The 27554-nt window shown below is 39.6% G+C and overlaps 1 protein-coding gene across 2 annotated transcripts in view; it reads left to right on the plus strand.

The window, feature by feature from the left end:
- Window positions 1–4858: 4858 nt before the first annotated feature.
- Window positions 4859–27554, plus strand: part of SLC23A2 (solute carrier family 23 member 2) — a 113703-nt gene continuing 91007 nt past the window's right edge. Inside the window, exons 1-2 of one of the 2 annotated variants that reach the window (XM_043983031.1) lie at window positions 4859–5089; window positions 17047–17106. The gene's annotated coding sequence lies outside the window, so the exon portion shown is untranslated. The remainder of the gene's footprint in view (window positions 5090–17046; window positions 17107–27554) is intronic. The other variant, XM_043983032.1, reaches the window with a different exon arrangement.

Consider the following 27554-nt stretch of genomic DNA (forward strand, 5'->3'; position numbering starts at 1 on the left):
TCACACATTATACAAAAACAAAACCAGACTGTGTCCTCAGTAAGTTATCTCTTTTTTGGGGGGGGGGCGGGGGCAGGGCAATGAGGGTTAAGTGACTTTCCCAGGGTCACACAGCTGGCAAGTGTCAAGTGTCTGAGGTAAGATTTGAACTCAGGTCCTTCTGAATCCAGTGCTTTATCCACTGCGCCACCTAGCTGCCCAAAGTTATCTTCTAATAGGGAGAGACAACATATTTCCTGCTGGGTTGTTCTCCTGGCTTTTCATCTTTGTCTCCAGAAATTCATTTTCCAGCAAGATCAACTCCCAAACTCATACATCATCAGTATTTCCTCCCCTTGGGCCCTGCCCTCCCTCTGATGGGAGAAGGTGAAGAAAAGTGGACATTGGACACCTCCTTCTAGCTCCTTCACTTAAGGAGGATATGTAGGCCAGCCATCTCGTAATTCCATACCTGGCTATAAGACTTCATCATGCCCTGGTGCCACTGGGTCTCCTTTCCCCACCTCAGTTTTAGTGGGCACTTGGGCATTCTTCAATTAAATTGTGAGCTCTTTGAGGGCAGAGACTGCTTTTTGCCTCTCTTTGTATCCACAGAATTTATCACGGTGCCTGGCATATTATAGGTGTTTAATAAATGTTTATTGACTGACTGATTGACATAGTGAATGGTGGCTAGGAAGGGATACTTTGATTTGGAGAGTCACAGGGATAGTGCTAGAAGCCACAGGGTTGCCTCCTCATTCTATCTTCCTAACAGACAATTCCAGGATGGCTTGGACTAAATCTATCCACATTTTGTAACTTATCTAAACTTTGTATGTCCACAGGACCTCGAATAGATAGCAGCTGTAACAGCAAATGCTTGATCTTTGCTGAATTGGGAAGGGAAGAGAATAAGTATTTACATAGCATCTACTAAGTAGTGGGGTTCCAAAGGTTTGTAATGCCGGGGTGGGAGTGGCGATAAGCTCCCACTCTCTATAAAATGCTCCAATGGCCTGCGTCTCAAATAGCCTCTGACAACCGAAGCACAACTCCTGGCCTTCTCATGGCAGAACTGTTTCCACTAATAGGAGAAGGGGCGAAGGCGAGTCACTGGCACCTTAAAACCTGCCTCGGGGCAGGTGGGGCTTGTTAGCCTTGGCAGGTGGCAGGGGAAGGAAACCCTGATTTTAAACCTCAGTTGCCTTGTGGCTATACCCATATATGGGAAAGGCTTTGGGAGTTAACCCCGAGGAAAAATCAGGAGTCGGAGTCCCTTAGGCAGTTGGATGGTGGACATCACATCCCTCTGGCAACTCCTGCAGCGGCACTGGTGCCAAACTGTATTGGCTCTGCCTCTCCTTTGGATCCACCAATGTCGAGGAGAGGGAAAACCTGCTGCATGGGCAACAGCTTGTTTTCCATATTGATCCACCCAGGCCAGCACCCTGGATAGGACACTCCAGCTACTCCTCATGGGGTAGATACAACACGGGATGCGGCAGTTACTGGTTATAAGTCACTCAGGAGCTGCGGCTCCCACATCGGACTGCACAGCCACACTGTGGCCTGTGGCTCTTCAAGGCCCTGATCCATGGTCGTCCGAGACTGGCGGAGGTCTACTATGACTAAGTAGTGAACACTATTGCTAAGGGTTGGTTTTTTTTTTTTCTGTGTGTTTTTTTTTTACACAAATACTATCTCATTTGATTATCTGAATGTAATGCTTAGAAATGGCACTCACTGATCTGTCATAGATTCATTAGCGCTCTAGATCTGGAATCTGGAAGACTGGAGTTAAAATCCTGCCTCAGACACTAATTTTGTGATCCTGGACAAGTTGCTTCCTCTTTATGTGTTTTGGTTCCCCAAAAGAGAGAATAATAATAGCACCAATCTCCCAAGGTCTTTGTGATGATAAAATGAGATAATATTCTTAAAGCAGCAAATTGCTTTGCAAACTTTAAAGTGCTATACATAAATGCAAACTATTGTTATGTAAGTTTCACCCTACATCTCTCTTATACTAGATGACCTAAAAGTCTTAGTTCAAGTTTAAGGACTTAAGACTTTTGGGACATTATATAAAAACCCAGGGGCAGCTAGGTGGTGGTTAGGTGGCGCAGTGGATAAAGCACTGGCCCTGGATTCAGGAGTGTTCCTGAGTTCAAATCCGACCTCAGACACTTGACACTTACTGGCTGTGTGACCCTGGGCAAGTCACTTAACCCCCATCACCCTGCCCAAAAAACCATAACAAACAAAAACTCAGTACTGCTTTAGTAAAGGTAAGAAGAAAAGCAACTGAAACTATTTTTTTGTATTGTATTATGTTGTAAAAACAAAATATTGTTCTAATGCTATACATTTATACATATATTTAAGAAAATAGATGGGGTTTTTTGTCCATTGTGTCCTGAAATTAGTTACATTTTTCTTTTATAAAGAAATTAAATATTATCAAAGACTTTTTGCATAATTGAATAGGTTCTATCTTTTGGGGGTATTTGGAGTTTTCAACTTTTATTTCTGTCTTTCAAGTACCTGGGATTTAGTACAATATTCTCTCCATTAATGCAGATTGCAGCTTCTCTTCTTAATTTTTTTGTTTAGTCATTTCAGTTGATTTTGACTCTCTGTGACTTCATTTTGGGGTTTTCTTGGCAAAGATTTTGGATGGTTTGCCATTTCCTTCTCCAGTTCATTTTACCTGAGACAAACAGGGGCAAGTGATTTGCCTAGAGTCACATAGCTAATAAGTGTCAGAAAAATGAGTCTTCCTGACTCCAGGCCTGGGATTCTATCCACTTTACCATTTGACTACCTTCCTCTCTTTAATAAATGGTCTTTATTAGTTTCTGTGGCTGAAAAAAATTGTCAAGCAGTGGCCAACAGTTTGATAATAACGAGTCACTACAAATTTAGCTAGGTTGGTCCTGGGAGGACCGACTAGGCCTGTACTTCAAACTTTTCTTCTGGCTTAGTAGCCCTGCCAGACTTGGTTCTCTGCTGATATAGCCTTTTGAGAACCCAAGGTCACATCAGATCCAGTATAAAGCATGGAAGGAGATTTCCAATGCTTCATAAATTTAAAAAAATGACATCCCCAAAAAATGAACCATTGCATTTCCTGTTAGTGATTCATTTTTAAAAGGTTATTTGGGAAAATTACAGATGAGGATTTGTGAGTTTTTCAAAGATAAACACCACATCCTTTCTAATTTCTTTAAGATTCCCATAATTCTTGGTTCTGTACCACACCCCCTCTAGGCACCCAGCAAATGTGAACTGATGATGTGTCCTGAATACAATTTCATGTGTATGGAACTGCTTTAATAAAGGCTTATAATTCTGATCATGAAAGCCTTTCTTTCAAATGTGAAATTTGATCATGGACAATTCCTTACCTCCCTCAAAGGCCTGTTGTGAGAATTAATTAGTTAATATTGGCCAGGACAGAATCACTTTCAAGATGAAAAGCCAACCATTAGTTGTTGGGTTGTTTTTTTTTTTTTTAATGTTCCATACTGGAGTCTACTTTGTCTCTGGAGAGGCTCATCTCCTTGGACCATCCTAAAATCTTATAACCAAGTAATAGGTAGATTTAAGAATTAACCTCTTTTTTGTTCTCTCTCCACCCAGTAGACTCCTAAGTTCAACAAACTGTAAGCACTGTTTATGAATTTCATTAAAAACCCAGAGAAATTCCTGCTCCTAAAACATATCATTTTATTATCAATCATAGTGAAAAGAGCCACCATTAGAAATGAAAATTTGGGGAAATAAAAATTGTTTTCTCATCTGTAAAATGAAGAGGTCAGACTAGATGACCTCTACCTGACGTCCATTTCAGCTCTAAATCTGTCATGCTATGATATCTGGGAGAGGCAGTGTGTTTAAGCGAGTACAGTGCTGGTCTTGGAGTCTAGGAGATCTGCCTTCCCTAAGTACCAGCTTTATGGACCAAGAGAAAATCATTCAACCCTTCGAAGCTTGTTTTCCCCATCTATAAAATGGGTACAATAATGGGACCTACTTCACAGGATTGGGAGGTTCAAATGACATATATAACAAGTACAGTGCTTTCCAAAGCTTATATAGCTCACATCCGTGTCAGCTATTGGTATTACTATATTGAAGGCATGACCCGTATTTTATTTGGAAGAGAATTCTGCATACAGACCCCTAACAATTAGGGGAGTGTGGGCACCCCCGGGTGGATGGGTTATTCTTAGGAACGCCTTCAGGCCAAAGCCTGGCAGGTGTAAAGGCAAAGAAAATTTAATTTTAGAAGTGGCAACTCTTCTCAGAAAGGGAATTCAAAAGAATTGGGGGGTGATGGAATGATAAAAAAAAAACGTTTGAAGAGATTTAATTGGGACCAATTCAAAGAATTTAAGATAGAATGCCCTTCAGCTCCCGATTCCAGGGGTTTGGGGTGTAGGGCCAGGGTTGGGACATGTGGGGGGGGGGATGGAAGGTGTGTGTGTGGGGGGTCCGGAATCTAGCTTCCCTGGCTATTTTTCCTTTTTTAAGTGCAGGGTTCTGTTCATTTGGGGTGAGAGGAGAGGAGCCTGGCAGGATGGAAGATCAGGGCGAAAAGGGCATTGAGGGCCGGGGGCGGGGGGGGGGGGGGGGAGTGAAGGTAGGCGCGGCGGGGGGGGGGGGAGAGGCGGGGCTGCGGCGGGGGCTGAGGGAGGGTGCTGACGAAATTGGGGCGGCGAGAGGGCGCCGCGCGTGCCGGCGCGCGGAGGGGGGGCCTGGGCGCGGAGGTTGGAAGCGGGTGTGTGTCGCGGGGGGTGGGGGGGGGCGAAGGAGAGAGCGGGGCTGGGGGAGGAGGAGGCCGCGGCGGCGGCGGCGGCAGGGGGAGGGCTGGGGGGTTTGGCTTCCCCGCGGCCTCCCCCGCCTCCTGCCCTCCCCTCGGCGGCGCCATTTTGCAGGCGGCAGCGGCAGCGGCAGCGGCAGTGGCGGCAGTAGCAGCGGCAGCAGCGACTGGAGGCGGCGGCGGGGGAGCGGGAGCGGGAGCAGGTTGAGGAGGAGACGCGGCTTCGGCTCCAGCTCCGGCTCCGGGCTAGGTAGCGGCGCGGCCGCCGGCAACCCGGCCCAGGTGAGAGCAAGCGTGGCTACCCCAAGCGGGGCGGTACCGGACCGCGAGCCTGGCCACCCCGCCCCCGCCTCCGACCCGGGACCCCCCCCTCCTTCCCGCGAGGCCTGCCTCAGCCTCGGGCCGCCTGGACCCCCGGTCCTCCTTCGCCCCGCATCCCGGGCTCGGCAGTCTATCCCGTGGCCGGCATTTAGTAAGCGCCTACTACGTGCTTGCGCTGTTAGGCGCCGAGGGTACAAAGGCAGGAGTGAAACAATGCCTGCCCGCAAGGAGCTTAGCCCCCGCCCCACGCTTCATCCGGCCGGGAGCGGGACCCCTCCAGCCTTCATCTTCCGGGGGGGGTAGATCTTCCTCCATTCGCATCCTCCTGCGCTTCTCCCCTCCATCCCTCATCATTCGAAACCTTGGATGCCGGGGCTCCAGGGGCAGTTATGCCCTGGGCACTCAGAACCCCCCCCCAACCCCCCCGGGGTCTTCAAGTGCGTCCCCTATCCTGTCCTCAAGTGCATCCCAAGCCTCCCCCTTTCTTTCCCTCAAGTGCTGCCCCCCTCCCCCGTGCTTATCCTCAGGTCTTGGCCCCTCCTCATCCTCTGGCTCGGGGGTCAGATGCACTTAGTGCACTTGGGACTCAGAAGGGACCCCCGTCCCCTTTCTCGCCCGCAAGTGTCTTCCAAGGACCCTTCCTCCTGACCTCGGATGCGTGCTAAGGCTCCCACCTCTGGGCTTATGCCGCGGGTCTGTGCCCTTGTCCGCGTCCCTGCCTTGGGGGTCAGGTGCATTTGGTACACTTGGGGCGCTAAAGGCCCCCCCACTTAAAGTGTTTCCCCAAGCCTCCTTCCTGTGCTCATCCTTCGGATCTCTGGGCTCCCCGCCCTTAGAGGCATCCCCGCACCCAGGTTTGGAAGCCACTCCACGAGAGGCCGAGGCCCTCTCCATCCTGTTCCTGCCCTAGGATCCCCCTCGCCTTCCCCCCCCCCCCACCTCCCCGCAGACCTCCTAGGCTCTGGGCCCCGAACTCCATCTCCCTGCCCCTCTCCATCCCTGCCCTCGCCGGGTCTCGTGTCTTGTCATCCTGCCCCGCTCCTGCTTCCCTCTCCTCTGCCCTCTTGCACCGGCCTCACCGTGTTGCTGCATTATGCCGTCACCCCTTCCTCGTCCCGCTCATCCCCTTCATCCTCCTCCCTCCACCCCCCCTCCCCAGCAGTGTGTCCCTGTCGGGGCGAGGGATAGGATCAGAAAAGGATGCCGCATTCCCCAGCTGCCACCACTGAACTGTCACCCCTAGCCCAGCCGCTGTCATGTGTCCTGATGCCCAAGCCGGGCTGCTGCCTCACATGCCCCCGGCTACTGACCCAGAGATCTCACTCATGGCCTTTCCCCCTCACGCTTCTGCCTTGGCTTCAGATTCTCGTCTCAGTCGCTGGCTTCTCAGGCAGCCCTTCTAATCTTTCCGGCTGAAGTGTTTAACCCCATTCCTTTTTCATTCCCTCTTTTCCTCTCTCCTCTTAGCTACACTATCCCTATCTTCCTCCCTGTCAGATCTCATTCCTCCTACGAGGACTGCTCTCTTCAAGCTTCCCCATCTATGCTGTTTGATTTTTAAAAACCACTCACTCATGGTGACGTCTGGCAACTTTCTCATTCATACCTCTTACCACCCAATTTCTAACATTTTTTAAAAAGGTTCTTTCCCCTTTGCTGGGTGTGCTATCTACTTTCACAGGACCTTGGGCTTGTCTGATAACAGGGGAAAACCTCAGCAGCTTCTAGAGCTAGCAAAACGAGCATGGCTCTCCAGATGTGACAGTGTGGAAGGGAAAATTAAGTCCCTTTTTTAGTCTCATCAGGTTGGTTCCACTATCCCTTCTCATTTGCAAAATTTCTCAAAAGGGATTCTTATTCACTCACTATTTTTCATTCTCAAATATATATATCTAATCCAGTTTACCTCTAAGGGGGGGAGACTCTGAGCCAGGCGTAGGTGATACCTACTTGTCACAGCATTTATGGATCAAAACAGTCAAGATAATGGAAAAGGGGGACACTTTCATGTTTTTATTTTTCAGGTCCAAAGACTAGACCTTCATGTAATTTTAAAAAATAATCATTTTTATTTAAAGTTTTGAGTTCCAAATTCTATCCCTCCTTTGCACCCTCCCCTCCCCCTTCCCTGAAGCAGTAAGTAATTAGATGTAGGTTATATATGTGCAGTCCCTTTATGTAATTTTGAATGAGAATCTAAGTCTTGTAGGCAATTGATGTAAAGGAAAGAACCCTTTACTTCCTTGTTCGGAGACTTGGAATTGGCTGACTTACCTTTGGCAAATCACTTTACCTCCTAGGCTCTAAAGGCTTATTTTGTGGGTTGAACTACGGATCTCAAAAATCCCTTCCAGCTGTAATGTGTGCTCCCATGGAGGCATTGTATGTAGTGTGGAAAGAGATGTTAGAAGACGTGGGATTCATATTTGGTGGTTTTGACCTGTATTAGCTTCCACCTTGCACAAGTCAGAATGAGCCTTAGTTTCCTCATTGGTAAAATGTTGACAATTGACTAGTACTAATTCATAGGGGTTATTGGGAAGCTCAAATAACATGAATATGTAAAGTGTCTTGCAAAGCTTATGCTTCTTTTTTTTTTTTTTTTAGTGAGGCAATTGGGGTTAAGTGACTTGCCCAGGGTCACACAGCTAGTTAAGTATTAAGTGTCTGAGGCCGGATTTGAACTCAGGTACTCCTGACTCCAGGGCCAGTGCTCTATCCACTGTGCCACCTAGCTGCCCCTAGAAAGCTTATGCTTCTAAAGATAAATCTATGAAATGTGGCTTTTGTCCTTTGTAATTAACCCATAGGGCTAAAAGCTCTGTCCCCTTGTTTCTTAACCTCATTTATACATCATTTTTAGAGTACTTCCTCTTAATTGGGTGTACTACACGTGACTAATGGGAAATTTTAGACTGTGTGGTGAAGTATAAAATAGAAGTTAAATGTATGTGGAAGAAAATAACCTATAAGAAATTTTTGAGCCTTGTGTAGTTCTAGTAGATAATGAGAGCCTGATGAATTTTCAATAGAGATTTTATTTTATTCTCACAGTATTGTGATGGAGGGGAACAGATATTTTTCGTTTTACAATTTCATTTTACAAACATTAAGTACATTTTTATGTGCTGGGCGCTGGGGACCCAAAGACAAAAATAGGCAACAGTCCATGCCCTAAAAGAACTTAAGAAATTTCACCTAAGCTCACACAGCTAGTCGGTTCCAGAAATAAATGCCTTGCCCCAAGTTTTTCCCCTGGTCCAAAGTATGATTTTTTTTGTTAACTTACCTTATCAGATCATTGGTACTTTTGTGGATGCCGTGAGCCAGCACAAAGCACTTGTATGAAGTCTTGGCAGAGCTGTTTGTTTAGAATAAAAACCTGTCAAGAAAGTTTTGTCTACTTAGTCATAGACCCTAATAAATTAAAGGGATCCCTCTTCAACATTCCTGACAGGTGGTCATCTAACTTGTGTTTGAACACATCCAACCTTGGAAGAACTTGCTCCCTTATGGGATAGCCCATTTCAGTTTTGGGCGGCTTAACCGTCACTTCTTTAGGTTGAGTTAAACTCTGCCTCCCTGTGATCTCCATCCATTGCAGCAAATTTTTCTCTTTGCAACTGGACAGAATAACCCTTTGAATATTTGAGGATAGCAATCATTATTACCCCTAAGTGTTCTCTGGACTAAAACATAGTTTCTTCAGTATTTCTCATGTGCCATGATTTCCTAAGACATCTAAAAAATGTGTTCTTGTTTGTCCTTCATTTCTCAAAAAGGAACATGACATCTGGGGGTTGGCATGACTTTCACCGAATTGGATTTAAATGAGGGAGGGTTGTGCAAGGTCCCCAACCTTATTCTCTCCAGTGTGGGTTCAGTGGCAAGATTAAAAAAAAGTCAGGAGGACTGGAGATGGCCCTGGATATTTAAGGCAGTTTGGGTTAAGTTATTTGCTCAGGGTTACACAGCTAGGGAATGAGTCCAAATTTGAACTCAGGTCCTCCTGACTCCTGGACTAGTGCTCTATCCACTATGCAGTCACTAAGCATGGTTTTACCAGTTGGGACTTCTTCGTTGTGGACAGTGAACCTCTATTAAAATAATTTAAGATCTTATTAACTTGACAATTGACTCTTAAAGTCAGTGTTCCAAACAATTTTCTTTGCCAAAACTGAGACCAATTTCTTCTAATACCTTGTGATTGCTAATCAGGTTTCTCTGCCTGGTTCATGTGGGGATTTTAAAAATAGTTATATTAGAGACCTTTTCATCTTGTACTTTCTTTCAAATAGCTTCTAAGCAATTTAAGTGCTTTCTGACTATGCCTGACTCATTTAAGCTGAATTTAATTATGTTAGAATTGTTTCAAGAAATTGTTATGGAAGTTAAAAGTAGTAAGGGATTTTGCCTTGCTGCACTTAATACTATCAAGGTCTGTGTCTTGGGGGCAAGGTGTGTATCCAGTTTAGGCAAAAGCTGAACTCCTAAATGGGAACTGAATCCTATTCTTAGTTTCTTGAAAGGTAAGTCTAGGAAACTTGTCTGCTACAGATGGTTTAATGAAGGATCTTACTATTGATTGAGTTGAAAGCCAACAACAGTACATTAATAGCCTAAATTTATACAGTACCTTTCTAAGTCCTTTCATATAATTTCTCATTTTAGCCTCAAAGGTTTTTTTTAGAAAAGGGTATATGAGAATTGGGAACATAGGCTGATAGAGGATTGAACTTGGAGTTAGGAGGACTTGGTTAAGTTCTTTCTTCATACTCATTTGGACAAGTCACTTAACCTTTCAGTACCTCAGCCAAATCTGTATACATGTGAATAGCCACACTGGGAATACCCTCCTCCTTCTAAATCACAAGTTATGGACAATGCCCCATTTCCTCTTCCCCTACATATACATATTAGTAATTCTAATTCTTCCTAAGTCTGTTACCAAACTCCCCTTTCCTCCTTCAGTTCCCAAAAGGGGGAAAAGTTTTTATACATTTGGATTCCCCCAAACACTACTCAAGTTCATTTTCATTCTTTTTTCTCTAATGCTCTCAGTTCTAGAAGTCAGGTCTCTGGTATTGCACATTCTAATGCTATTACCATATAATCTATTTATATTTTCAGTTATAATTTATTTACATGATCTCTGTACATTTAATTCTTTATTGTTTCCTTTAACTCCCTGTTTGCTCTTCCCTCTTAACATTTTTTCCCCAGTCATTTCCACATGTCTCAGGCTCTAAGTTGCCCTTCCCTCTTGTATATCTATATCTATATATCTATATTATCTACATCTACATCTGTATCTATATATCTATATCTATATCTATATCTTATAGATCTTTTTTAGAACTATTCTTTCCTTGCCTTTATTTCTCTGGATGTTCTTCCTTGGACTTTGGGCAGAGCCACCTTGTTTTCTTTTCTCATCTGGGACTGTACTCTTCCCTATAGTTATATTTATTTGCATACCTCTTCATCATTCAGATATGCCTTGGTGTATATCAGGGCTTCTTAAACTTTTTTCACTCTCAACCCCTTTTTACCGGAGAAATTTTTACACAACCCGGGTATATAGGTACATAAAATAGGTATACATAACCTTTTACTGTTGAGAAATTTTTTTGTGACCCACCCCCCACAAGACCCACAGTTTAAGAAGCTATGGTGTATATAGGAGAGAGAGCTGGCCTTGAAGTCAGTAAGATCTGGGTTCAAAAACTCTCCTTAGACTCATACTGATTGTGGGATGTTGGGCAAGTCACTTATGAAAGGTCTCTCTGGGCAGCTCCCCAAGACTGTAGTTTAAAAAGATTTAAAAAAATTTTTAAATTTTTTAAAGTAATAAACATTTTTATTTATAGTTTTGGGTTCCAATCTTTATCCCTCTTTCCCTCCCTACCCTCTGCCCTCCCTGAGGTGGCAAGCAGATATGGGTTATACATGTACGATTATGTACATGTATAAAAGAAAAAAATGAAAGTGAAAAATAGCCTGCTTCAGTCTGTGTTCCATCAATATCAGTTCTTTCTTTGGAGGTGGAGAGTACACTTCATCATTAGTCCTTTGGGATTGTTTTGGACCATTGTATTGCTGAGAATAGTTCAGTCATTCACAGTTCTTCATCAAACAATATTGCTGTCTCTATGCACAAGGTTCTGTTGGTTCTGCTCACTTCACTATACATCAGTTCATACAAGTCTTTCCAGGCCTTTCTGAAATCCTCCTGCTTGTCATTTCTTACAGCACAATAGTATTCTATCACCATCATATACCACAACTTGTTCAGCCATTCCCCAATGGACGGCCATTCCTTTGATTTCCAATTCTTTGCCACCACAAAAAGAGCTGCTATAAATATTTTTGTATAAGTAGGCCAAGAACTGTAGTTTTTTTTTTTTAAGTGAGGCAATTGGGGTCAAGTGACTTGCCCAGGGTCACACAGCTAGTTAATGTTAAGTGTCCAGGCCAGATTTGAACTCAGGTACTCCTGACTCCAGGGCCAGTGCTCTTATCCACTGTGCCACCCAGCTGCCCCCAAGAACTGTAGTTTTAAAGGAGGTGCTGACTTTGTTGTTCTTTGTCTTTTTCAAAATATCACAGGTAATGTCTTGACTGGCTTATCAATGGGATTTAAGTGAGGCAGATCTAGGAGAAGTCTTTGGCCTCACTCTTTCTTCCAGAGTCATTGAAGTCCAGTGGGAAAACAAAAATAAAGGCAGTTGGTGATGGCCTGAGATGCAGTGGATGACCTTGTGTCTCTGATGCCTGACCAAACTCTAAGCCTTCCATAGCATCTGCTTCAGCTGCCTTTATGGCTGTTGGAATAGATTGTATGCATCTACCCATTCCACTGGGAAAAATCTTCACATGCTTAGACATCCCTGTATCTCAGACAGCTTTGAGGCCTATTGGTTATCCTCAACCTGGTTTAGCATGTCTGCTGTGAAGGGAGGTTTTAAGGAGGTATGGCTGTTGTGCATGCTATATACCTTCTTGGAACCATAGGTGATAATTGAGTGAATCAGAGGGATGCCAAAGACAGGTGAGCAGCCCTGAAAAGGGCTTGGTAAGCCCTCACATCGGAGATACCAGTCTTCCCTGAACACCCCATTACTTAGGTTGGAGAGGGAGATCTCTTACCCGGGAGTATCCTATCCTACTGAAATCACAAGTCCAGTCCCTAGCTTCACCATTCATCCACCTGGTTTTCCTATCACATGTTCACCTTATCACCATCTAACTCCCCTGATTTTGATAGTCTTATTTATTGCCTTCTCTTCTAGCCCCAGGTAACTTTCCTGTATTTGAGGTATATGTCGTAAGCTTGGTTTTATTTGATGCTTTGTGTTGGGTTCTGGAAACTGGCTGGGCTGTGACAGTCTGCCCTCTATTGTGTCATAGTCTTGAGAAGTTGGCTACTACGTCTTTCCTTGGCAGGATTCAGTGCTGGGTCCTTGTCCCTGACCTGAAACCCTGCTTTCATGGCTTCTTTTTTTTGGTAGGCAATGGGGGTTAAGTGACTTGCCCAGGGTCACACAGCCAGTAAGTGTCAAGTGTCTGAGGCCGGATTTGAACTCAGGTCCTCCTGAATCCAGGGCTGGTGCTTTAACCACTGCGCCATCTAGCTGCCCCTTCCATGGCTTCTTGAACATCATCTGTGTGGCTTGTCTGTGATTGTTCAGTGTACCAGCTAAAATGTCTAAAACTATCCCTACATGAAAAAAGTACCTGGCCCTTCGTGAGTCCTGGCCAAGCACAGTTCTGTCTTTCTTCTACAACCTTTCTTGGGATATTCCGAGGTCATGCCGTCAGTCCTGCCCTTTGTTTGGTTCCTGAAGACACTCATCGTGGCAAAGTTTTACTTGAAGTTACTTGTTACTGATATCCCCAACTGAAGAGGTTTCTTTAGAGGAAGTGGCTATTCTCACTTAATAGACAGGTGAATTTTAGAGTGGAGCACCTTCTTATCCTTGGTGCTGTGGAAAGTTCTTCCACTGGTGTGACTTTGGGCAACTCATTTTGCCTCTTTAGGAATCAATTTCCTCATCTGTACTTTCAGGGTTCCTTCTGCCACTAACCCTAGAATTCTGGATCTCTCTACCTTAGTTTCCTTTTTCATTTAATTCTTAAAACCTATGACGTGGTAGGAACAAAAGTTTATCTCGACTTTACAGATAAGAACATTGAGACCCAGAGAATCCCAATGACTTACTCAAAATTTATACCTCTAATAATTATTCCTTGTTTTTAATAGAGGATCTTTAGAGCTTTTTCATATTTATTAGGTCACTTTATCCTTTTGAAATAAAGGAGAGTTAGGGGTCTGCAGGGGTAATGGTGGTGGCAGTTTAAAATGATGATAGACTGCAGTCTATCATCCTCCTGCTAGACTGTAAGCTATTTGAGGGCAGGGAACCGTATTTACATATGGTTGTATGTAGTTGAGACTTAATAAGCAGTTGTACAACCCTGTGAAGTGGTTCGGGTGTATATGGCAACTATTAGTAAAACTCACTTCCCCTTTACAGAAGATACTAAAGTAGAGCACAGAAAAGCCTGGTGAGTCATGAGTAGATGGTAGAGTTAACTTCAGCTCAGGTTTCAGTGCTCCTTACTCCACTATACAACTTCTATGATGTCACCCAGTTTTTGACAGGAATCCAATCCATCAGGAAGTTTTATTCTCTTTAAAAGAATTCACTGCTTTTGTTGAACTGGGTACTTTACATTCTTGAATTAACAGTTGAATTTTCCCATGATACCTATCCCCTCTTAGTCATTGAGTTTGGGGGTAGGTAGTCTAGGAAAAAAAATCTTGTGATTCTTGTCTATAGGAATTTGTATACTTTAGATGTGATGCACAGGCAAATAAAAATTAAATAATATTGTTTATAATAACTAATACTTTGATAATTCAAGGGTATGTGATAGTAAGCTTCCCAGAGTTACTATGGTCAGAAAATTCATTGCCTTATAGCCAGCCTGATAATGATCAAGTCTCTGAGCTATTTAGTCCTCAGATAACAAATGGACCTGGTCCATCACTAGCCCTGTCCACATTTTATTCTGTCTTTGACCTTTGTTTTTTTTTTTTTTTTTTACTATATCTCTCCTTTATTCCTTTAGTTTCAGTGATACTTTCTCTGGGATGACCACTAAATCCACTGCCAATCTAGTTTAATCCCCAATATAGTCCGTATTCCTAAAGTGAGAATTCTTTGAAGGGGGAGGAAAGGTATGTTTGTATGTATAGTACATACCCACATTGAAAAATAATTCTACAACATTTTGTTTTAAAAAAGTTTATTGATATAGTTCTGAAGATATCTCTTAATTTCTGAGTAAATTTCTCCGCTCCCCAGAGAGCCATCCTTTGTAACATTAATTAGGTAAATACTGTTACCTTATTAAATAAGGTAAATGTAATAAGGTAAATAACATTGCCTTATTAAAAATTCATTTCAGGGGCAGCTAGGTGGTGTAGTGCATAGAGCACCGGCCCTGGAGTCAGGAGTACCTGAGTTCAAGTCTGGCCTCAGACACTTAACACTTACTAGCTGTGTGACCCTGGGGATGTCACTTAACCCCAATTGCCTCACTAAAAAACAAAAACAAAACAAAACAAAAATTCAGTTCATTTCAACAAACAATGAACATCTATCACATGTATGACATTGCTACTGGGGAATATAAAACAACAATGTCTGCTTTCAAGGAGCTTATGTTCTACTTGGGGATAGAAAGTGTGTTCTTATTTACTTGTGCAAGTCTAAATTAATATGAGGGAAAATTTGAAATATTTATATTTTAATTTAGGTCAAGATATTTATTTTGATTGTCATTGCTCTGTCTTCTCACAAAGAGAGCAATCACGATCAAAATGAGTTAAAATAAGAACCTGATTATAAGTTTGACTTGGATTTTATTTACACAGACAAGCTTTGTGGGAAAAGTCATGCCAGTATTCAAAATACTCTGGTATATCTCTTAACTTTACATACTCTCTCAAGAACTCGAAGGGCCTACATTTCTTTTTTGCCAGATATCCATCAGGATGTTTTGAACTCATTATATTTAAAACTGAGTTCACCTGTCTTCGTTCTTTTCTTTTTTTTTTTTTTTCAAGTGAGGCAATTGGGGTTAAGTGACTTGCCCAGGGTCACACAGCTAGTAAGTGTTATGTGTCTGAGGTCGGATTTGAACCAGGTCCTCCTGATTCCAGGGCCAGTGCTCTATCCACTGTGCCACCTAGCTGCCCCTCACCTGTCTTCAAATCATTTTTGGTTTTTTTTTGGTGAGGCAATTGGGGTTAAGTGACTTGCCCAGGGTCACACAGCTAGTAAGTGTCAAGCGTCTGAGACTGGATTTGAACTCGGGTACTCCTGATTCCAGGGCCGGTGCTCTATCTACTGCACCACCTAGCTGCCCCGAAATCATTATATTTAAAACTGAGTTCACCTGTCTTCAAATCTTGGCATCTCTGTTTCTGTTGATGGTATTATGACCCTTTCAGTCACTACTCTTTTCCTAATAATCTAGGCTCAAAATCTGGGAGTCATTCTTTAATTCCTCTCCTTTCTTACCTACCCTACATATTCTTTTTTTAAATTAAATCTTTTCCTTATGTTTTAATTTCCAAACTGTCTTCCTCCCTCCCTCCCACCCTAGAGAAGGCTATTTGACAATAGGTGTGTGTGTTTGTATATAGAACCAAACTGTGCATACTTACTATTTAATATATTTATAATACTCAGAATAGCTTAGTCATTCAGTTATTCTTTGAACAATATGGCTGTTACTGTATCCAGTTCTCTTTTGGTTCTGCTCATTTCATGCTTCATTATTTCATGTAGTTCTTCCCATGTTTTTCTAATATCAACTTGCTCCTCAGTTCTTACCATCCAGTGGTATACCATCACAATCATATACCACAACTTGTTTTGCTATTCCCAAATTAATGGACCTTCCCTCAATTTCTACCTCTTAGCCACCACAAAGAGGGCTGCTATAAATATTTTAGAACATATAGGTTCTTTTCCTTTTCCCCTGACCACCTTTGGGAAACAGACCTAATAGTGGTATTGCTACTCTATACATTTTTTTTTTAACCTTATACTTTCTTGAAGCAGCTAGATGACATTCTGTTTGGAGTCAGGAAGGCTCACTAAGTTCTAATACTGCTTTAGACAAGCTCAGTCCATGTCCAGCTGTGTGTCACTGGACAAGTTGCTTAACCTTTCTCAGCCTCAGTTTTCTCATCTCTAAAATTGAGATAATGATGGTACCTTATCTCATAAGGTTGTTGTGAAGTTCAAGGTTTTTGAATAAGAAGGGATATTTTCCATATCCTATGTTTAGAGGTAATCTATTTGGGGTTTTCTCTTTACTTTCCCCATTGGCTTATATAGTTAGTACTGGTAAAAGTAGATCATATTTTAATGATCTCACCAAAGAAATAGTATTTTCTTTGCTCTTGATTTCACTAGCTTTGTCTGTTTTCTCTGCTCAGGAACACAGTCCAAATAAAAGGAGAAAGTATAATAAAAGATTCTGGAAGATAGAGATTGGCTGTGATTTCAGAGCCATTTTATAATTTTTTTCCTTTTGAATATTCTTTCTTTGTGATTCTCCCTTCTTCCCCGCCCCCCCTCCCCCCAACCTTATGGCTCTTCTAGTGACTAGTCATTTGAGGATTTTAAGATACTCAATAAAAATCAGCCTGAAAAGGCTCTCTGATGGAAAAGTGATTTATTTAGGCCCCTTCCATTATAGGAATCATAAAGGATTGAATTAACAAGGTAATATTATGATTTCATTGAAAACCCATGTATATATTTTATGTATAATATTTATAAGGAAATAATGGAATGGAAAGTGCCAAAATTAAATGTTGTTTTGTTTTCCCTCAGACACCGTGAGAAGTAGAAAACTGACAGAATAAAGAGCTGTGCATCATGATGTAGTGGAAGGTAGGATGACAATTCTCTGAATCAAATTTTTTTTTTTTGCTTGTCCAAAATGGATAGTTTTATTAATAGAATTTATTCATGAAACTTCATTTACATGAGAATACTACACTTATATTTGTACATCTGTTCCATATGAATCTTTTCCCCAAAGTTTAGATATAAGGCTGTAACTTTTATTCAGATTTGAGAGTATTAAAGACAATGTCTATAATTTTTAGAGATTAAGAAGTAAGCATACTATTGTAATTTGTTGCTTCTTAAAAGGTGGATTTTGGCATTTTTCACATTTGTCCTTTTTTTCAAAGAAAAATATAAATAAATTTATAAGTATATACATTTTATAAATATATAAATAAATACATGTAAATTTTATTCCTTTTTATAAACTTTATAAATTTGGGGAGATTATTTTAAAGAATAAATGTTTGGGGCAGCTAGGTGGCGCAGTGGATAGAGCACCGGCCCTGGTAAGAAGTTCTTTTGTTTGATTACATTGTGCAACATTGAGAAATTTTAAAAATAGCTTTAAAGGTTCTGCACGATTCTAGACAATAGCAGTTTGCTAGCTTGAGAGATGTTTTACTTTTTTTTATTCCCTCTCCAATCTTAAAATTTCTTATTCCCTTTCCCTGTTGAGTCTAATGGACCTCTATACTAGATTCTTTGGATGTTTTTAATTTTCCTTTATCCAGTTCAGATTAGAATGAAATTTATGATATGTCCCCTCCTTCTACTGGTCATTTTTATCTTCACATACTCCATTTATGAGAAATAGTAAGTTCTTTTCTATATTGTTCCTTTTTTCCGGGCATTTTTCCCCCTCTCTTAATACCTTCAGGACAACAAAAACACGTCCAGGTTTTGGTTATCTTTGTAAAATCCTGTGACCTTTGATGACAGTGAGATTCTGAAGGGGTACTTGTCTTTTCTCTCTCTACTATAATATAAGCAGTTCTTCATCTTTCAGTTCCTTCCAGTTGCTCAAATATATACCGTTTTAGGTTTCTTACGACTTCTGTGTTTTGTATTTAGCTCTGCCTTTTAATCAGGAATATTTGAAAGTCCTCTAGTTTATTAAAGATCTGAATTTCCTTTTATTCTTATATGTTGCAAGGTAAATTATTCTTGCTCATAAGACATTGCCTTTTGGAGTATTGTACTCCAAGATTTTCTTATCTTTATATAATTGCAGCTTAATCTTGTGTAATAATTAACTGTGTTTCCTTTGTATTTTTCTTGGATTTGGAAGCACTGCAGTTTAGCTATAACATTCCTGGGTGTTTTCAATTTGGGCTTTCTTTTAGTAGATGACTGATAGATTCTTCCTATTTTTACGTTGCCTTCTGGTTCTTTTATATCTGCCCAGTTTTTTTGACTTCTCAAAATATGGTATTCAGACTTTTTTGTTTGAACATGGTTTTTAGGGAGTTTGATGATTCTTAAATGGTCTCTCCTCAACTTGTTTTCTAGGTTATTTGCTACTAATAGCAGGAACCTTACATTTTTCCTCTGTTTTAATCTTTTGACTTTGTCCTAATTTTTTTTCTTGGTGGCCTCCAGGAATCTGAATTCTGTTTGTTTCAACCTGATTTCTGGAGAATCCACTACAGGAATTTTTTCTGCCCTTTGCTCTAAGCTATTCAAGTTTTTTCCTCTGGAGCTCTGATTGCATTTTTCTGTCTCTTGCTTCATTTCCAGCCACTCTAGAATTTTTTGTGGCCAAACTGTTTTTTCCCTCTCAGTTCAGGCTCATAGTTGCTGTGGAGCTACTTCCCTGCTGGGCTTACTGTTTCTTCATTGTGACTGGGGGGTCAGTCCTGTGGGCTGGGGATGGGTGGTGGTCTCCTGAGCTTCCTTGGCAGAGCTCTGCAAACTTTCACCCAATTTTCACTTCCTATAATCAGAGAATTTGAAGGCTCTGACTCCCCTATCCAGAACACCACTGGCTCATCCCCATCCTTCCACCTCCCATATCTGGTCAAAGCACATAGCACAAAGCTTGGGGACTATTGACCTGGGCGCAGGGTGCCTGGTGGGACCCATTTACTAGGGCCCGCACGCGCGCTTGTATGTGTGTGTGTGTGTGTGTGTGTGTATGTATCAGGCTGTGATCAGGTACTCTTTTTATATCTTTGCTTGAGTGTATGTGGGACAACTCGGTTTCCCATAATCATTCATATCATCATCTTAACTCTAAGTCTTTGAGAGTTAGTGTTTCTCTAATATACTTAAGCTGATTATCCTAGATGGAAATGATTGCACAATTTTTTGAATTTTCATTGAACCTATTTCCTATTTTGGGGAGACACCTCCATTCCATATAAAAATTGCTAATATGAGTGTTTTGGTATCTCCTACTAGACTGTAAACTACTTAAGGACAAGTATTATGTCTTCTTTATATTTTTAATATTGTCTTCCCCAGTATTTTGCTTTATCCTTGAATTTAAATACAAGGTTTAAGATTACTAACTTAAAACTGAATAAGACTTTTGGAATGCTCTGTATGTGTTAAAGGCATATTTAACCTTACTATTAAGGATTTTTTTCTCTGTTCTAGGTTTTTAGGGATATATTTCTGATTTTAAAAAATGTATACCATGGGGCAGCTAGGTGGTGCAGTGGATAAAGCACTGGCCTTGGATTCAGGAGGACCTGAGTTCAAATCTGGACTCAGACACTTGACACTTACTAGATGTGTGACCCTGGGCAAGTCACTTAACCTTCATTGCCCCACCCAAAAATATATACCTGATCAAATTTATGAATTCAGTAACAACAGAACCAATTATGAAGCTATGTTAAGGGATAGCACAATGTAATGGAAAGAGTACTGGAGCAGGGGTCAAAGGACCTAGGTTTTAGTCCCAACTTTTCTTTTAACTTGAGCAAGTTTCATAATTTGGGATGAGGGGCACAGTAGATAGAGTGTAGGGCCTGGAGTCAGGAAGACCTGAAGTCAAAGCCAGACTCAGATACTTAATACTAGTTGTGTGACTAGGGGCAAGTCATTTAACCTCTTTTTGCCTCAGTTTCTTCTACTGTAAATTGGGATTTTTAGCATCTTCCTCTGTCAAGAATTATAGTGAGAATCAATTGAGATAATTTTTTAAAGTTCCCAGCACATAGTAGATACTTAATAAATGCTTGTTTACTTCCTGCTAAAACTTTTCTGGCCCATGGCGTCATTGTACTAGATTATTGGTTCTCAATTTTGGATGGCAATCTAATACCAAGGGTCTATGGCATGAATCTCTGAAAAAATCTGTGTTCCCTACCTTTTGGTCAAAAAAGAATAGCAATAGGGAGCAGCTAGGTGGCGCAGTGGATAAAGCACTGGCCCTGGATTCAGGAGTACCTGAGTTCAAATCCAACCTCAGACACTTGACACTTACGAGCTATGTGACCCTGGGCAAGTCACTTAACCCTTATTGCCCTGCAAAAAAAAAAAAAAGAATAGCAATGAAGGATGGGTAGCTTTCTAGGTATGTAGAGCTTAATGTGGAACAAAATCTGACTTTAATACAAGCCCTTTCTCCAGCCAAAGAAGCATCATTGGTAGTGATATTATTAGCACTCTTTCCTACAAATAGCTGTTGGCATCCTCATATTTACTTTCCTATGTTGGCTACTAGGAGAAGAATAGGGGACTAGAAATGGAGTTCTTGCTACATGTTTAGCCTACTGGTTTAACAGATGTTTTTCATTGTGAAAACTGTTGTATGTGAATTTTTAGAGTTTTTTTCTTAAGAGAGGTGCTTTTCATTTTACATAAGTATTCACATTACAAAGCCTTGTTAGTGTCAAATTTAGAATTGCAAAGAGGAATTAATGGAATATATATATATATAATTTATATTATATTATATATATATGATATTATTATATTATATTATATATATATTATATTATATTATATATATATATATAATTTTTTTTAGGGCACCTTCAGATAAAAACTGATTTTTAAGCCTTTTGGAAATACAGTAGCACGTTATTTTTATTTAAAAATTAAATTATATATTTTCAACAAGTGTTAATCTTATTTTCCCCCATCTCCCTCCTTTGGGGGAAAACCTGTGTAACAAATATAGCAAATTATATTTATATAAAGATAACCTGATATAGAAAAAGCATGTTTTGACTTATTTGTAGGAAAAACGTTTGAATTTTTTTCTTCAGTAATTTTCTTCCTATTGGGCTTTTTTTTTTTTTTTTTTGCAATGGGGGTTAAGTGACTTGTCCAGGGTCACACAGTTAGTAAGTGTCAAGTGTCTGAGGCTGGATTTGAACTCAGGTACTCCTGAATCCAGGACTGGTGCTTTATCCACTGTGCCACCGTGCCACCTAGCCACCCTCCCCCCCCATTGGCCTTTTTTAGAAGCTAATGAGGATGTTATGGTATTTACATGTTTGTAATATGTATATATTATGCTTTGAAGTAAAAATGTGCTAGCTTAAATTTTCATAGCATATACTGGCATAGGCTAAGAAAAAGATGGCTAAACTTTTTCTTAGATTTTTATCCTTATTGTACACTGTTGATTCAGGCAGGATTTTTTCTTTTTTCAAACAATCCCCACATTTCTTAGAAACAATTATTTTTTAGGAATATAGGGGGCGGCTAGATGGCGCAGTGGATTAAAGCACTGGCCCTGGATTCAGGAGTACCTGAGTTCAAATCCGGCCTCAGACACTTGACACTTGCCAGCTGTGTGACCCTGGGCAAGTCACTTAACCCCCATTGACACAAAAAAAAAAAGAGAAAGAAAAGAAAAGGAATATAGTTAATGCTTGAACTGAACCATATATTGGAGGAAGGTCTTCTATGAATTAGAGAGATAGTCTGTCAAAGACTTATTGATAGTGCTATACCAATCAAACTATCAAAAATATTTTATAGGCCTAGAAAAAATGATAACAAAATTCATCTGGAAAAACAAAAGCTCAAGGATATTAAGGGAATCAATGAAAAAAAAATAGGAAAGAAGGTGATTTAGCAGTACCAGATCTCAAGCTATACTATAAAGCGGTAATTATCAAAACAATCTGGTACTGGCTACGAAATAGAGAGGTAGATCAGTGGAATAGAATAGGTAGAAATTACACCAATGCAAATAACTATAGTAATCTGGTATATGATAAACCCAAATATCCAAGCTTTTGGAACAAAAACTCATTATTTGACAAAAACTGCTGGGAAAACTGGAAAACAATTTAGCAGAAATTAGGTACAGACCAACATCTCACACCATAAACTAAAATAAGGTTAAAATGGGTACATGATTTACTCATAAAAAAATACCATAAGCAAATTAAGAGAGTGTGGAATTGTTTATGTCAGATTTAGGGGCAGAGGAAGAATTTAGGACCAAAGAATATATAGAGAAAAAAACAAAATATAAAATAGATAATTTTGATTATATAAAATTAAAAAGTTTTGGCAAAAATAAAACTAATGTAACCAAAATTATAAGGGAAGTGGAAAGCTGAGAAAGATTTTTTGAAACAAATATCTCTGAAAAAGGCCTCTTTTCTCAAATATATAGAGAACTGACTCAAATTTATAAAAATACAAGTCATTCCCCAATTGCTAAATGGTCAAAGGATATAAAGAGTTTTCAGACAAAGAAATCAAAGCTATCTATAATCATATGAAAAAATGCTCTAGATCACAGCTCTGAGCCATCACCTCACACCTATTAGAGTAGCAAATATAACAAAAAAGGAAAATATTGGATGTTGGAGGGGATGTGGGAAAACTGGGACACGATTCCACAGTTGGTAGAGTTGTGAAAAGACCCAACCATTCTGGAGAACAATTTAGAACTATGCCCCAAAGGTTATAGAACTGTGCATACCCTTTGATCCAGCAATACCACTGTTAGGTTTATATCCCAAAGATATCTCGAAAAAGAGAAAAAGACCTATTTGTACAAAAATAGCTTTTTGTGGTGGCTAAGAATTGGAAATTAAAGGAATGTCCATCATTTGGGGAATGGCTAAACAAGCTGTGGTATCTGATGGTGATGAAATATTATTGTGCTACAAGAAATGACAAGCAGGAAGATTTCAGAAAGGCCTGGAAAGACTTGTGTGAACTGATATAGTGTAATGTGTAATTATCTCCTCCGATAGAATTAAGTGGTACAGATGAAACTTGTCTACAACTTTGAATTTCTGAGGTACCGAGAGTTCAAAGACTTGCCTTCGTTCACTTATCTAATATGTATCAGAGGTTGGATTTGGACCTGGGACAGGATTTCGTGAATCAATGGTCCTCCATTCACTACATTGTTTATCTAGTTATGTTATTAATAGCTCAAATTTGATTCCTTATAGGCAGAATGGTCTTCTTTTGCCCATCTTTCATTTTCTCTTGCTTTTAAGCTAAACTCTGACAAAAACTTAAATTAATTAGAACATAATTGGAATACTAAAATTTTTTTCTTTTGCATTCTATTTGTAAAAAGAACAAATCATAAGATGAAGTTAATATGGGATAAATTTGAAGTCTTAAGCACTTAGGTATGAAAAATCAATTTCAAGTAAGATAGGGGAGTTATACCCACATTGAACTACTGAAAAAGACCTGGGTGTTTCAGTGTACTTATGTGGATAGGTGATTTCTGTGCTTTTTATTAGAATTTTCTTTTAATCATTTATCATGGAAAAAATATTTAAGTAGAAGATTTTTAATATTCCTGGAGATAACTTTGTTGAGCCTTTGTAATATAAGTAAAGAAACTAAGCCAAAATGCACGTTTTATGTTACAGTGCCTTTTTCTGTCTATTGTAAACATTTTTTTTTCTAAAATAATTTTTTATTTCTCTTTTGTTTTCATATCACTTACATTTCTCAATGTATACAGGTATCCTTTATAAGAGAATGAAAAGGGAGGGGGGCAGAAGAGCAAAACTAATCAACATAATAAAAAAGTCTGACATTATATACAGTGTTCCACATGCATAGTTCCCCATGTCTGCAAAGGCTAGGAGGAAGGTAACTTCTTTTATCTTTTGTTTTTTTAAGCCAACTTAAGTTGTATTGTAAACGTTTTTAGTGAGACAATTTTCATTCCTCATTTTCAAATAAATCTGAATTGGTTTTATGTGAACTTAGTGTGTATTTCATAGGACAGAGTTAAGTGAAGAATTATCCAGTACTCATGAGTTGCATTTCCCCATAACCATTCATGCATAATCTTGCTTTGATCAGAGTCATTGGCTTGTTTCCAATATGGTAATTTTTCATATTTCCAGAGGAACACAAGTTGAGTTTCTCAACTTATCAGAAAGAGAGACTCAGTCATGGGACAGAAGCCCAATGATACTCAGCTTATTAGCTAATAGGTTAATGTTTTTCTTTTTCTTACTCTTCAATTTTAAGGGTAATGTGCTACATATTTCTGTTGAAATAACTTTCTGCTGAAATTTTATATTGGTTCCAGAATGTTAGAAATAGTTAGAAAGTTGCCCCCCTCCTCCTCCAGCTACTTTTGTAAGACATGTTCTAAAACTAATTTTCATCTAGATCATAGATTTTGATTTGCTACTTGTATTTGTTGGTTTATAGATAAAATGAATCTTGGCTAATAATAATTCTTTCCTCTTAAAATATTTTCTACCATCCTTTTAGAATTCTCTTTGCCATGTTTTGTGGTATGGTTCATTTTTTTCCCCATGCTGTGCTCTCACTTCAGTTACGGGATGTTTTCCTTTCTATCTCACTTGAGATTTAGTAGTATTAAGTTTTTTCTGTCTGTTTCATTATTATTATGTCTGAAAAATGTTTTAAGTTTAATCATTTTAGGTATCACTTTGGGAAATAAGTAACTGGATTATCCACTCCTCTTGTAGGCAAGCAATTGTTTATCCCAGTCTACTCTTAGTTTCAGGTGTTAAATTCTTCATATCTTTAGATTAGTTAAACCTGATGAGAATATCCCAAAACTCTGTTTAATGTTCCTTCTCAAATATAAAAGGACAAATGCCTAGTTTCTTAAATATTGGGCAGTGAGGTATGGAGTTTGATGCGTGCATTTTATTCTGTGCTTCAGTCAAGATGGAATACCTTTCTTGAATGCTAGAGTTGGAGTCAGACGAGCTGGGCTTGAATCCCAGCCCTTCTGTTTAACTGCCTGTGTGACCTTGGGAGAACTACTTCATCTCTCTGGGCTTCAGTTTCATCTTCTGAAAAGTGAGTGGTTTAGTCTAAGGTCTCATCTAGCTCTAAAAACCATAAAACTGAATGAGATGGTGTACCTGGATATATGGTTGTTAGAAGTTTGAAGATTAAAGCCAATGTTAAAGAATGAAATAGGGAGGTCATAGAATTGAGTCAGCATTAAAAAAGGAAGATTCTTTTCACCTTTTATACAGAAGGTCTCTATACTGTACTTCTGCCCTTGTCCAAAGACTAGAAGCTGTACAAAGAAATGTAGCAATATTAGGAAATCCTGGCCCATAGCAATCGCTGTGCAATTATTATCTATGTGTCATTCATCCTGTAGTTCATCTAGAGCCTTTGTGAATATTTTCCCAGCCTCATACATTGTGGACAGATTTATTCTTACAGTCCTTGATACTTTCATTTTCTGCCTTGAACTTGACACAAATAAAGAATTATGTAAATGGATCATCATCTGAATGAAATGCTTAGGTAATGCTAGTGAGAGGGTTATAATGGTGTGGTATTTAGCCCAAGTTCTATGTTAAGGGTTGGATCTTGTACAACGTCCTATAAATAGACAGTTTTATTATGCAAAATAACCTATTATTAACAGTGTTAGGAGTTAAATACCTGTTTTTCCTCATCCTTCACTTCCATTCAAACATATGTTAAGCATCTATGTTTAAAGACACTGCTAGAAAATCAACAAACATTTGAGGACTTACTGGAAGGCATATATATCCATCATGGAGGATGCAAAAAGACATTAAAGTATCTCAGCTTTTAAGATGCTTTAAGATTTTTTGGGAGGTGGGAATGTAAAAAAAATGTAGACCTATTAAGAAAGCATCAATACCAAGTAATGAATGAGACAAGCAAATGATGCTTTATTAATGATAACAGTGGTGAGTGACTTGCCCAATGTCACAGAACCAAGACTAGAACTGGTCTCCTAATTTCCAACCCTTTGCTCTTATACCATCTGATTCATCAGTAATAATTCTTTTCCTTCTCTTTATCATGCACTGTCCTAGTCCTCTTTCCACATCTCAAAAAAGTATGCAGTATTTTGAGAAACAATGCTAAATAGTCTGTAATCAGGATTTCGATTTAATCTTTAGTTTTTTTCATAGTCAAGCATATTTGTTGCAGTAAGTATAATAAATAACACTATCCTTAGCTACACCTCTGAGTTTTCTCCTCTCCTGGAATGCACTTTACTTTTCTTTTTTGCCAAGGCCTATCAACCCCCATCCTTCCCATGGCAAGTTCCAGCTCCAGTGAAACCTCCTGTGCCTCCTCCAACCTTCACTGTTGGCACTCCCATGGATCTTTACAGTATTTTGTAGAGCACTTAACCATGACCTGTCTAGTGTCAATCTTTTGAAATTGTTTCATGTTCATTAAAGTTATTTTCCCAACCAATTAGATTGTAAACTTCTTGAAGGCAGGAGCTTTGTCATAATCATCTGCAGTTCCAGCAGCACTTTATGCTACTGCATAACTTAAAGAACATAGTATGGCTAGAGTTTGTTTGATAAGTTATATTTTACTTTAGGGTTGAATCTAGAAAATGCACAAATGTAGATATACTGTTGAGGTAAGTAAATGCCAGAATTGTTTGTTTGTTTGCAGCATTATAAAGAACAAATGTATGTGATCCATGAAGACTAAAAACTTGTGACTTAGCATTTATTTTAGTGCCAAGGAATTTATTTAATGGTGGCAAGATTAGCAACTTCACATCAGCATCATCTGAACAGCCTGTTTTAGCTGTTCCACAGAAAATGTAGGATCTAGGCTTATAAACTAAGTTGTGACCAGTACCAAGAGAATTGTATCAGTTTCTTATTATGGTTTACTGTTTTTGAATGGGCCCTGGCTGTATCCTACAGTTTTGGTATTTTTTTCATTGTTTATTCTAGTTATGTATGCTTGCACATGTTATTTGAATTCAGATGTACTTTTTTAACCAAATAAATTACACAAAAATATTTAGATGTTCATTTTGATTACTAGCATTAAGAGAACTAAATATTTACTAGGCAGATTGGTTAGTTCAATGATTTATGTAAACATTAACATTGGCCACAAAATTTACTTTAAAAGGTGAGGAAATGGAGTAATTTTGTAAGTAACCATGAAAAAGATTTCCCCAATTGATTTATTTAACCTTTTTTAATTTATCAATACTCCAGTATTGAAATAACAGATGTTTATAAACTGCTTAAGATTGTCTGGTGAGTTGGAAGAGAATATTTCTGTTTCATCCTTAC

Source organism: Dromiciops gliroides, chromosome 2 (genome assembly GCF_019393635.1).
Source record: "Dromiciops gliroides isolate mDroGli1 chromosome 2, mDroGli1.pri, whole genome shotgun sequence".
NCBI classification, from domain to species: Eukaryota; Metazoa; Chordata; class Mammalia; order Microbiotheria; family Microbiotheriidae; genus Dromiciops; species Dromiciops gliroides.